This window comes from Vulpes lagopus, chromosome 17 (genome assembly GCF_018345385.1).
Source record: "Vulpes lagopus strain Blue_001 chromosome 17, ASM1834538v1, whole genome shotgun sequence".
Classification (NCBI taxonomy): domain Eukaryota; kingdom Metazoa; phylum Chordata; class Mammalia; order Carnivora; family Canidae; genus Vulpes; species Vulpes lagopus.
This window is the reverse complement of record NC_054840.1, coordinates 26,482,681-26,495,565: the sequence shown is the minus strand read 5'-3', so window position 1 is coordinate 26,495,565 and position 12,885 is coordinate 26,482,681. Positions and strand designations below refer to the sequence as shown.

The 12,885-nt window shown below is 40.0% G+C and overlaps 1 long non-coding RNA gene across 5 annotated transcripts in view; it reads right to left on the bottom strand.

Annotated features, from left to right (window-relative positions):
• Nucleotides 1–12,885, bottom strand: part of LOC121477317 — a 192,901-nt gene that overhangs the window by 40,371 nt on the left and 139,645 nt on the right. Inside the window, exon 3 of one of the 5 annotated variants that reach the window (XR_005984207.1) lies at nucleotides 8,326–8,411. The exons of the other annotated variants lie outside the window; for them this stretch is intronic. This is a non-coding gene — a long non-coding RNA (uncharacterized LOC121477317). The remainder of the gene's footprint in view (nucleotides 1–8,325; nucleotides 8,412–12,885) is intronic. 5 annotated transcript variants of the gene reach the window in all.

The window sequence follows — 12,885 nt, the reverse complement described above, 5'->3', positions numbered from 1 at the left end:
GAGTGGTACCTACTAGGTGCTCAGTGATTATTTACCAAGTGCATGAATGTCAGTGCAATTCAGAGGAACAGTCACTGCTAACTGCTAACTGTGGTCCATGGTGAATGACAAGCCCTGGCTTTCTGAAGATTGGGAGGCCACTGGGACAAATGCAGCTTCTCTCTTAATGTCCCCAGTCTCTTGGGTCACTCTTCAAGTCCACAAATATCATTATTTCTAAGCCTTTCAAACAAGATCAGAGTGAGAAATTTTACCTTTGAAATCAAATCTAGTCCTGGAAAACACTAAAGTTTCCTCAAATCCAAAGATATGATAAGATCCACATATTTTCTTTTGTGTGGCCCATCTATTAGCCTAAGAACTGAGCCTATCCCAAGCATCACAAAGAAAACTTAGACTCCTAAAAGCCACAGGAAATACGTAACCTATAGGGAAAAACAAAAAAACATAAGCATAAAACTGATTTCATTAGGAGCGCTTGGTATTAAGTCTCTCTGGTACATCAATCTTTATTATTGTTATTTTATTCTATCAGTGCATTCCAGGTCACAGCAAGTTAGTAATTTTGCCATATCTTTCAGTGCCTGGCTTTATGTAAGTGCTGCTAAGAATAAAATTAAGCAGTGGGAGAAAAACATCAGTTTGGTGTCTAAATTTAGAAAACTTGATGAATAAATCTATTAAATTCATTGTGGAGAGGAGAGATGAGCAAATCATCCCTTATTGGAAGGATAAAATAAATAGAAAATAAAAGGTGATTGTCTTTATAATTTAGAACAACAGATTCAAATGTAAAGCACCCCCCCAACCTCTTTTATTTACAAATGAGTATATTGGTTGATTGTGTATTTTCATTCATATAACTCTTAACTTGGATTTTTAAAAAGACAATCCAAAGCAAGAAATCATGCAGAAAACAGTTGTAGGAGTCCTGGACTCCGTATTTATTGAGGAGGGGTAGGACATTTATGAGATCCTACTGCTGTGATATAAATCATCTTCTGAAGATCATGGAAAGCAGGTGCCCCAACATTCTGCACTAGAGACATCTGGCAGGCTTTCATCCTCACACTACACCCTCCCGCTCAACATCTGGCAACCCCTTCATCCCTGCACCCCACCCCCATCCCCAACTGCCTCCCAACATCTGCCACACACTTCTCTTAGGCTCAGAAGCAAACTCAGTCAAAAGCTCAAAAGCACAATGTTTCAAGGGTGGTGACCTGGAGTCACATGCTGGGTGGAGGTGGAGCAGGGTTTGTTTTTATTTTTTTCCTAAACTTTAAATGAATACACAATTCACTTCGAAGTATGCTTTCATGTCTAACTGGTTCTCACTGAGAAGCTCATTTAATATTGAAATCCATAGTTAACTTTAACTTCTTCAAAAGTTTTATATCACCCTGGGAATTGGAAGATACAATTAAAAAAATGAGGGGGGAAAAAACAATGTTATGCTGATGACATGCATCTTGTAAGCAAAGAGAATTAATTCTGGCAGGGAAAAATATGAACAAAATACCTATGTCTTGCCTGTGAAATATGAATCAAAGAAAATGTCTTTCATCTAATCCAAAAATGTTTTGAAACCTATTTAAGGAAGTGAGTGCTACCTAAATTCCACAATAGCTTAGAAATTCCCTCTTAGTGACTCCATCTCCTTATGGCACTTAACTGGTTTCCAGAGACACCTTACATGTGGTCTTCCCTGGTTCTGAATGGAGCCCTCGGTTAGGCACTCCCTGAAATACTTCTTCTCACCTGGACTAAGTCACCTGAGCTGGGTTTCCTACTATCAAACCTATTTTCTGGGCTATATCACTTTGATAGTTTGCTTAACCATTTCATGGAATTTTTCTTAGAGCTACACCTGAATGAGCTCACAGCAGAACAATTTCCTCCCTCCCATCTACCCCTCCATCCTGATACACACAATTCTCTACTCCCTCCCTTCTTTAGACCCATCCCTATTCCTTTCCTCCAGACGAAGATATGCTTACTCTTTCTTTATCGAAAGTAATACGGGCAAAGCCACAAAACCCTGAGTTTTCTGGGCCCAGGTGAATTCCTGATGTGATCTTGGCTACTGATGTTCCAAACTTGAAGCCTTTCTCAGCTTTGGATGGCTGCCAACCTGCTGGATGCTATCACAAACTCTGCAGTCCAGAGCCCTATCAAGACATGTTATCATTTTATTGCACACTTAAATTAGCAATTACTTCTGGGACATTATTTAGATTCTGTTGCAGTGTGCGATTTCTTATTTAAAAGTTTAAATATGTTTAGTGACTGTTCATCCATTGAAATTCCTCGCACATATGTTGTCTGTTTTATTCTCTGTTAATATTTTATTTGAGTCCCTAAGAATGCCATAGAAGGGATTTATATCAATATTTTTTACTCTTGATTGTTACATGGGGTGGGAAAATCTTTGTACTTAATAAAATCACAGGGATAATACACTAAAGTTGGAAGTAGACTGGAGTCATATAAATGGACTTTGTAGGGGTACCTGAATTGCTCAGTCAGGAGTCCAACTCCAGATTTCAGGCTTGGGTCATGATCTCACGGTCATGAGATTGATCTCAGGGTTGTGAGATCAAGCTGCATGTTGGCCTCCATGCTCAGCTCAGAGTCTGCTTGAGATTCTCTCACTCCCTCTCTCTCTCTGCCCCTCCCCCACTCTAGCTCACACACACACACACACACACACACACTCTCTCTCTCTCTCTCTCTCTCAAATAAATAAATAAAATCTTTAAAAATAAATAGATAAATGGTCTTTGCTTGCCGAACCTATCATTAGCAGGATGATGATAACATGAGTAATGTCTACAGGGAGTGCACGATGAGCTGACCTAACACATAGCATGTTGGAAAGAACATCTGAGTGGGAGGGAGAGGACTTGCTTTACAGTCCAAGGACTCTACTATCCAGCTTCATGATGCTAGGCATGCCTCCTCACCTTTCTGCATCCTGGTTATTCCTATCTAGAATAAGTACATTTGTCAACATACATTTTTCTTAACTTCACATCATGAAAAAAATCATTCACAAAAGCAGAGAGAACAGTATAATTAACCCAACTTCAAAAATTATCAATGTATTTTGCTTCATCTATACTGCCTTAATTTCACCCTATCCTTTCCTGCTGATACTTTTTAAAGCAACACCTAGACACCATAACGTTTCATCTGGAAATACTTGAGTATTTCCAAGAGAAAAAGACTTTGGTCTTAACTATATTATCATCATTACATCAAGACAAACAACCAAAAAAACCAGAAACAAAAGAATAAAAACACTTAGCAATAATTCCCTTAATCTTAAGCCTCCTTCAAGCTAGACCTTAGTCAGTTATTGCCACTCCTTTTTTTTTTTTTTTAAACTCCACTCTGTAAATGAGGAAGAATTTTAGCATTTTCACCTGATAGCTTCACTGATCTCCAATTCTGGGCTTCAGACCAAAGAGGAACATGAAAAACTTTGAGAGGATTGAGTAAAGAGTCAATCAAAAGGTTCAGATGTTCAAAAGAAGGCAGATTCCTCATGAAACATTAAAGAACTAGAATCATTCTGACTAAAAAGGAGACACACCAGTAGAGTAAATTAGAAGCAAAAATCATTCATTCACTCATGCATTTTTTCATTCATTCATCCAACAAACACTAATTGCACACTTGCCTTGTGCCAAGGACGGTGTAGGTGGTGGGAATACAAATGTGAATATGACACAATGCAACACCAGAGAAATAAGGCAATAAGCTAGTCTCCATCTTCAATTAGGGAAAAATTAGGTATAGTGGATAAAAAGTAGTTTAAATTATCTTTCAAGTTGAAGATTTTATAAATCTTAATTTGATAGTCTGGCAAGAAAGGTATAATATACAGGGCAGATATTAGAGTCATTACTAACATTTTCATCTGTTTGATATTGGGAGTTTTCTGATACATAAGGCAAAATCACCTTGGTAATGGGGGTTTGCTTCTCTCTGAAGTTGAAAATGAAAAATATAACATAAAATATAACTTAACGTCCCCTCTCCCAACAGAAGTCCTAGGTTTGTGAAACACAATTGGAAGATATGAAGATTGATCAAAACTCATTTCAATCTACCTTACACCCAGTGTTCCTGCTATTGGGATATCAGGTTCTGTGAGCTGATAACTACAAGATCTCTCAGTTGCTGCGTCACTGCAGGATTTTGATACCAGCGGCTTGAAAGCCCAGTGACTAAGAAAGACCATGTGAGGTAACTCAGACACCTGCAAAAGGACAGCCATGGGCCAAATGGTGGTATGAAAAATATTTGCCCTGAGACCTCTTCAGATTCTTCATCTATACCTCCAGCCCATGGCCATTGAGTAGCTGTTGAAATACTCCCTTAGATGATGCTCTGGCTCCTGACACTTCATTCGCCCCTTGCCTCCCACTCACTCCAACTGAAGGAAACCCTTACCTATGTATGCCCTATTTACCCAGAGTCATCCTATATCATAAAATTAATGTTTTAAAAGATAACGTGAATATAAAAATAACTAGATGTGTTTGCTCTCCCAGAATGTATGTTCATTTTAGTGTGGACCTCCTAAATGCAGCAGTTGGTCATTAGTGGAGAACAGGTGTGCAGACAGTACTGCATTTACTAAGAGCCTTCAGCTGCATTGTCCAGTCCAGCCTAATTGCCACAGCAGCTCCATAAGATTTATATCATTTTACAGATAAACTGAGGTCCAAACAGAGTAAGTGAAGTAAGCTTTTCTGTGATCACTCAACACCAAGAGGCAGAGTTCTTTCTGATTTCAAATCTCAGCATCTGAAAATTAAGCCCTTATCAGCCGCCTGGTGGAGCACAAGAAAGGCCATCCCCTGCTTAACTGGGAAGGAAGGTTTACCCTCCAGTCTTGACCCTTTGCTGCCCAGTCCTCTGGCTTTCTGATTCCAGATATTCTACTGTGGTGTTGTATTGTTGTTGTCACCATTGTTGCTCTTTGTTTATTTTGTTTTGCTGTCCACAATCTTGGCATCTTTCAAGAAGTGCCTGAACCTTAAGAGACCATCCTTTGTGGATGTTTAAGACACCTGTGGTCCCCAAGTAGCAGAGAGGCCTCCAAATGGCACTGCAAAGTAAACCTCACACTCAACCAAAATCCAGCCAGATCTTCACACCCTTGTTGTCATGTCAGAGGGCAAAGTTACCCACAGTCTGGTGCATGAACAGATAACTTTAGCACTCTTGATTGTGCTGGGCATAAATAGTGACATATATACTGGATTGAGAGGAGTACCCCTGGGATAACTAATGAGCAAAAGAAAAGGTAGTCAGAATGCCCTATAAGTCAGACAGCACTAACACCATCTAGGGTGAGCCAAGCTGCCTTTGGCTTTCACAGCACCCAGGGCCTATGTCTGGGAGAACATAGCCGGACTCATGTGTATCCAAATTTGTGTGCTAATACATTGTCTTCTAATGGGGGTGCTCTAGACTTGGAGTCTAGATATCCAGGATCTAATCCTTCCAGCTAGCTATGTGATCCTACGTAGTAACTTAACTTCTCTGGGCATGAGTTCCTTCATCTTAAAACGAGGTCATGGAGAAGAAGTGTGAACTGAATAAAAACTTCTATTTTTAACATCAGTCAAGGAACACTATGTTCTCTTCTGGAAGGACATAACTTTGCACAAAGAGGCAGAATGGTACATGCACTGGAGTTAGTTAACCTGGGCTTGATTCCTGGTTCTGCTGCTTACTAGCTATATGTCTTTGAGCAACTTACTTTTCTTTTCTAAGACTTGGGGTTTTGTTTTGTTTTGTTTTTATCTATAAATAGAAATCATAATTATTGGGAGTCCAAAGGAATTAATGCATGCAAACTGGTGAGTGGTGTGCCTGGCAACACCATAAATGCTCAATAAGTGTTAGTGTTAGTTCATATTACATTTAAGCATGTTTTTCATCCTTTACTGTCAATAGTCCACAGATTCATGCACACCAAGAATGGAAATGATTCATTCTGCCTTTTAAGCTTTCCAGTTTCCATGTAAACCTGGAAAGATTGTTCTCCAGTTCATAAATTCAAAAAAGTCTGATTAAAAACTCTCTTTGCCTGATTGTGGAAGCTCATTTGCTGTGATACTGCATTCAAGCAGCTATGAGCTGGTTGACTGAGCACCCACTATGTGTCAAACACATCTGAAAGAAGGTAACTGTTTGAAAAAGAGCACTGAAGCAAAGCCGACATAAAGAAATATACTCCTAATTGCTTTATTTTCAACACTTTATTTTATACCATCAGCTCTTAGACCCAGCCATTGAAATTAGTCCCCAAGATAGTGTATATGCTTTATGTCATTCATTTACTCCAAACATATTTAATGACCACATATTCTATACATGATTCTGTGCAGGTCACTGGGGCAGATGCAGATGATCTAATCCCCAGTGCCTGGGAGCTTGTCGTTTGGTAGGAAAGTTGCTGTTCCCACAGGCATACCTGTGGGAATGCCATAAAGGAGTACAGGGTTCCAAAAAGGAAAGATTACTTCTGCCAGGAGGCAGAGGGAATCAGGTAAAACTTCTCAAAGAAGGTGATATTTAAACTGGTCTTTTAGTGGTGAGCAGGCTCCTGGTGCCAAGAGATGGTTTTTAGAGAGGAGACCCCAGGAGAGCCTCCCAGGAAGAATGACAGGGCTCCAGGAAGACCGGAAGCCAAATCCAGCGTGTGAGATCCAAGGGAGCAGGAGCACGAAGGCTGGAAGAGGCACTACAGGGCCGGAGGCCTTCTGCCTCCACGCAGTTTAGGCATTTTTTAGTAAACAATGACAAATCACTGAAGATTTGAAAAGCAAAGGCCCTTTAGGAAAATCAACCAACAACAAAAAAACTTATTTTCTTTCTTCCAAAAGCTAAAACGGGACCATTGAGGGTCTGTAGCACTCAGATGTCACACATAATGGCAAATCCTCCCCCCCCGCCCCCGCCAAAGCAACCGCATTGTGTTGTCACCCATAGATCATACACAAATACTTTGGGGAGTTTGGTAAAGATCTGCAGGCGTTCTTGATAAGAGCAACATCATCCACTTACCATGATCTGTTTCTCACTTTCCCTGAGAAAAGCACTACAACCCACGTCCCTCGAAACAATTTGTTTATTCTCAATGTTTCTACAAAGTGGTATAGCTCTCCCTAATACCATATTAACTGTTCAAATGACAGCTTGCTGCCTTTATGTCAAGGTAGCATTGAAGGTGCGAGGCACATGTCATAAAATTAAATAAACTCACAAAGCCTAACCTCCACCCCCCCCACACCCCACCCCCAGAGTCCTAGCTTTACATTCAGCTTGCGTCATAAATGAAATGGGCTTGGTGACCTCCGCCTATCTCTTGGGAGCATTTGTTTGATTTATAAAAACAGGACGCGATTTGACACATTCAGCATAATTAGTATTTGTGATACTTAGGAGAATGCCCCAAAGTTAAAATTCAGATATGCTCAAGCCAGCCCTGAATTTCTCTCTGTCCCTTTCTCTTTCCTGTCACCCTCTTTTTCTTTCTCTGCTCTCTCATTTCTTCCTCAGAGGACCATGCAAGCTGGAGATGTGCGTGAGCAAATCCCAGATGTCATGGGTGCTCTACATCAAATCAAGGAACAAACTGCATGTTTCAGCCACAACTGTTCTGCGCAGCTAGCAGAGGCTGCTGTTACCTGCTCTGCTCCCCAAACCTCTTCATTCAACTGCAGATTACACAGTGTTGGTTCCACATAGAGAATTTTATGGAAGAGGTCCCATTTCAAAGAGGGGTGCTGAGCATTTAACAATGCTTTGCTAACGATCATTAAAGTTATTACTGTTATTTAAATAAAGTGGGGCATAAATATATGGAAGACATTCTGGTAACTACTGCTCACAACATATGAAAACGTCCTCTCTTCCCAAGCCAAGAAGACTGCCTGTTCATTTTAAATCTGCTTAATTCCTGTTTTAGGGGGCCTTGTGACAGCCTTCCAAAAGTTGGCTGCCAAGACTGTGACTATATTTAGTTGTTTATTACACACCAACTCAAGGTGGTGCATGCTGGTAGACACACAGAAAAGCAAAGAAAATTGGAGCTCATTAGCAAGAGGGACCAGGAAAGCTTCAGGAAATTTCTGAACTGGGAAATATTTGTTAGAGAGTTTTGGTTATTTTACCTCGGAGGACCCCCCCCCCAAAAAAAAAATAAAAAATAAGCTATTGACAAGCATAACAAGCAGCATAAACAAGTTAATTTTAAAGTTATAATGGGCAGTGAAGAGGTGGTAAGTAGAAAAGACAGACCTCCAAGTTCTGAGGTAAATGGATGAAATTTTTGATTTCTTGATCCTTTGGTTCGACATGGTTGACACACTTCCCTGGCTCATAGCCTGGAAATGCAAGGAAAGAAAATCATTTTGATTTTTTTTTTTCCTATTCAACAGTTACATGAGCCATTTTGGAATCAATGGGGGTGGGAAGTATCCAGATAAGTGACAGCTTCCTCTAATTATGTGGCCATGAAGCAAGGCAGAAACAGGACCATAACTGACCTGGAAGGCAAGGGGGAAGGGGGGCCTGCTAACTCTACACCCAAATGAGCACACTACATTTGGGTTCTTCGCAGCACTGACTAATTTTTATTCGATTTGAAGGCCCAACTTAAGCTTAACCTAGAAACTGCTTCAGCTGCTTATTAGTGGTCCGTGCCCTAATTAACTATCACAGAAGAGCGGGAAACACAGACATTTAAGAGCATCTACTCAACTCTACATTCAAAGACCCAACATTTCATCCTTTGCTTTCATGAAGGCTTAGGAAGGGGAGCAGTCTATGTTTTCCTTCATTTCTTCAAAGAAACGTGAAACTAATTTCATGTTGCTCTTAAAATCAGTTTAAAAATAGTTTGAAACTAGCTAGTCCATAAAGTCAAAAAACCATAGGTGACGACTGGCCCCTAATCATACCTCAAAGGTTGGTCATGTCAGTTTATTTATATTTTCTTTCTTAATTCAGTAACCCCCTTCCTTCACCATTACCCCAAATAAAACATGCTACTTGTGAATTAAGATTTGTGGAAAGGGCTAAACAGAGTAGCATAGATGAGTAAACACTGTCACCTAGTGGACAGAAAAAGAAGAAAATTGGTGAATTGGCACAAATGGAAATTTGGGCCAGTCAGCGTTGGACCACTCTCCCCCCTCCTCTGGCCCTCCATGACCACCCATGGTGAACAAGAAAGTTCCTTTAAGAGGACACCATAAAACAACCACAGACAAATTGAGACCTTCATAGTTTTCCCTCTCTAGCTCTCGAGTTCAATAACGAAGTTTCCAAATAAAAATAACAGCTAGCATTTATTGTTTTCTATGAGCCAATATTTTACAGAATCCTATACTTGGGTCATCTCACATAGTCATACACATGGCCCAATTATTTGTTAAGGAATTTGGATGACTTGTCCAAGGTCACAGAGCCTGAGTGTGAGAGCCCACATAATCTTGCACCGGCACCCATGCACAGCCCAGGGGCAAACAAAGAGATCTTGAAGGGATAGATAAATATAATAGCACAATAATTAGATGTCTATTAAGCATTTACTGTGCCCCATACTATTTAGGGGATTCAAAAATGAACTAACACAGATCCTGCCCTCCAAGAACTTAGAGTCTAAAAGATAAATTTGTAGTGTACTTCAAAGTTTGCATCATTTCAAACCATCATCACAGCTTTATAAAATAAGTATGGCCCTGACTTTAGAAATGAGGTTTTATGATTCATCCAAGGTCACACAGATAAGAAGTGGCAGCTCTTCAGATTTAAAAGCAAGTTCATCACTCCACCTCATGCTGACTCTTTCCCAAATGCAGCTGCTGGAGATTCCTGGTTTTATGACAGGGGGTGGAGGATGGAGGCAGCACAGAGCTGACTCAGGGACTAGTCATCATAGGAATCAAGGGTGGAATGTCCTTTCCCACTATACTTTCAAACCACTCTTACCCCAAAAGAAATGACCATGTTATCAAATATCTCAATAGAGTAGATTCAAACAAACCATTTGTATTCTGTGGATCTCCAAAAAAGAGAACTATAAGGGAACTCACATAATCTAAAAACGAGTATACATGAAAAACCTACAGCTGGCATCATACTTCATGGTTAGAGACAGGATATTGTCCCCCAAAGATCAGTAACACTGCAAAGATATCCTCTCTCATGGCTCCTACCTGAAGTCCTAGCTAATACAAAAGACCAGAAAAATAAGTAAAAGATGTACTGACTAGAAAGAAATAATCAAGCAGTCTTTATTTGCCGGTAACATGATTGTTCATATAGAGAACCCTGAAATATCTACCAAAAACTCCTGGAACTAATAAGTGATTACAGCAAGGTTGCAGGAAATAGCATCAGTATACAAAAGTAGTTGCTTTCCCATACACTGGCAATGAGCAGCTTGCACGTGGAATTATGAAACAGTACCATTTATACTACTACCAAAAAGAGGAAGAACAACAGCAACAGCAACAACTTAAGAATAAATCCAACAAAATCCATATAGGACCTGCATGTGAAAAATTACCTTCAATGGGAGAGAAAATCCTTCTACTGTATAAAAATCAAGATATAAATCAGGAATAAATTATATTTCCTCTTTGTAAGAATGGGGAGGTTCTGCCAGAGGTGAGACTCTAGATTTCAAAATCCCAGGTTTAAAAGAGTTCATGAGAGGGTGTCTGGTCCCCTCTCCCTTCTGGACTCTTCTTACAGAATAAGGACACCATGATCATGTGTGACATACTCAGAGAGCCTTAACTCACTTAGGAAAGAACGCTAAGGAAAGTACTAAGACAGGAAAAGGTTTTTCATTAAAAAAGCCCTAATGTTACCAGAGAGCAAAAAGAAGTATTTCTCCAGGCTCTAAGGACATGGAGTTTTCTGTTTCTTCCAGCAGTTACAATTCCAGATCTAAATCCTTTAAGGATCTTTTTAAATTAAAGAGATCATTTTAGCTGATTGAATGGAGTAATAAGCTTCCCACTTCCGTATTATTAGTACTGCAAAGAAAATTTATGTGCAGTGCATACATCATGCATCTTAAGAACGTGGTGGACCTTGACTTGTGTGATGCTTACTCTATATTACACCATGCCAGGCACATCCCTAAGTGCTTTCTGCATAGTACCTCATTTAATCCCCATAACAACCTTATGAGTGACGTGTTATTATTATCCCATCTTACACAGGATTTGTTTAAATATTGCAAAACTTTCTTTTAAAGTTCCCACTCTGGGTTTCTACAGATAACCAATAACACTCAAACATGTGTCGACTATATCTTAATAATATGATTCCTTCACAACATTCCAAGAAGCTATATTTTGTGAAAAGCAAGGTATACTGGAGCTGCAGGGCCCTGTGTGGTGGTAGAGAGGCAGGAAGGATGACTCAGACAAGGGACATCTCTGTAAATTCAGTGGCGCTCTGGTCAGTGTTTAACAACCAGCTCTCCATTTAAATAAAAGGGGCAATGAAGGAGAAAAAGAAACAACAAAGAAAGCCCTGATTTGTAGTGTTTGCCAATTTTCGTATATAAATACTCTCACCACTGCTGATTACAAGGATCACAAAGTTCCTGAAAATTTAACAATGGGCTTTCAACCAGTCAGGTAGGAGCTGGCTGTAGCATACCACTACAAAGCCCCACACCCCACGAAGACAGGGTTCATGACTGTTTTGTTCAACCTAGCACCTAGGACAATACCTAACAGTTAGTAGGCACTCAAGAAATATTTGTTGAATGAATGAATTGGTGGATTAATTAAATGCAATTCAGTAAGTTAGATAGAGATAAGTATACTGTCCTCCACTGGTTGTGACATAACTGGGACCTTGCTGCTTCAATGACATCACAGTCTCTATCATGACAGTTGTGATTTGTCCACAATCTATGGAGGCAAGGGGAGTATTATCTCAACATTGTGCTTTGTTGATCATAATGGGAGTGCTAAGGGAGATAAGACTCCTTATGTGTTTTCAAAAGCAGTAAAAAGAGACATTAGATTTGGTTTTAACCAATTTAAACAGAATATACGTATAATTTTTAAATGTTATTATTTAAACTCCTGTAAGAAAAAAATAGCCTTACTATATAAATGCTGATACTCTAGCCTCTAACTTCTTGAAACGATAATTGAGACAATTATTTTGGTAACCAATTATTCTTAGGAACTCAATTGTTTCATTAGAACAAACCAAACAAGGAAGTTCTTGTAGCACACCTGGAATGTCAGAAGGGAACTAGACATTCATTCATTCATAATTAAGTAAACTCATTTCAGTTTGTCTAATACTGATCGTGCACATAAACTTCAGAACCTATAAAAGGTGGATGCAGACATTGTATGATACCATTAAACTTTTATTTTTTTTAAGATTTTATTTTATTTACTTGAGAGTGAGAGAGGGCATGCAAGAGGAGGGGGGCAGGGAGGAAGAGGGGGAGGGGAAGCAGACTCTCTGCTGAGCCAGGAGCCCAATGCAGGCTCTATCTCACCACCCTTGAGAGAGTGGGACGCTTAACTGACTGAACCACCCAGGTGCCCCAATAGCATTAAACTTTTAAGTGGTGGGATGCCTGAGTGGCTCAGTGGTTGAGCTTCTGCCTTCGGCTCAGGGCGTGATCCTGGGGTCCTGGGATTGAATCCCTGTGGGGAGCCCGCTTCTCCCTCTGCCTGTGTCTCTTTCTCTCTGTGTCTCCAATGAATAAGTAAGTAAGTAAATAAATAAATACATGTTTAAAAAAAAAAAAAAACTTGGGATCCCTGGGTGGCGCAGCGGTTTAGCGCCTGTCTTTGGCCCAGGGCG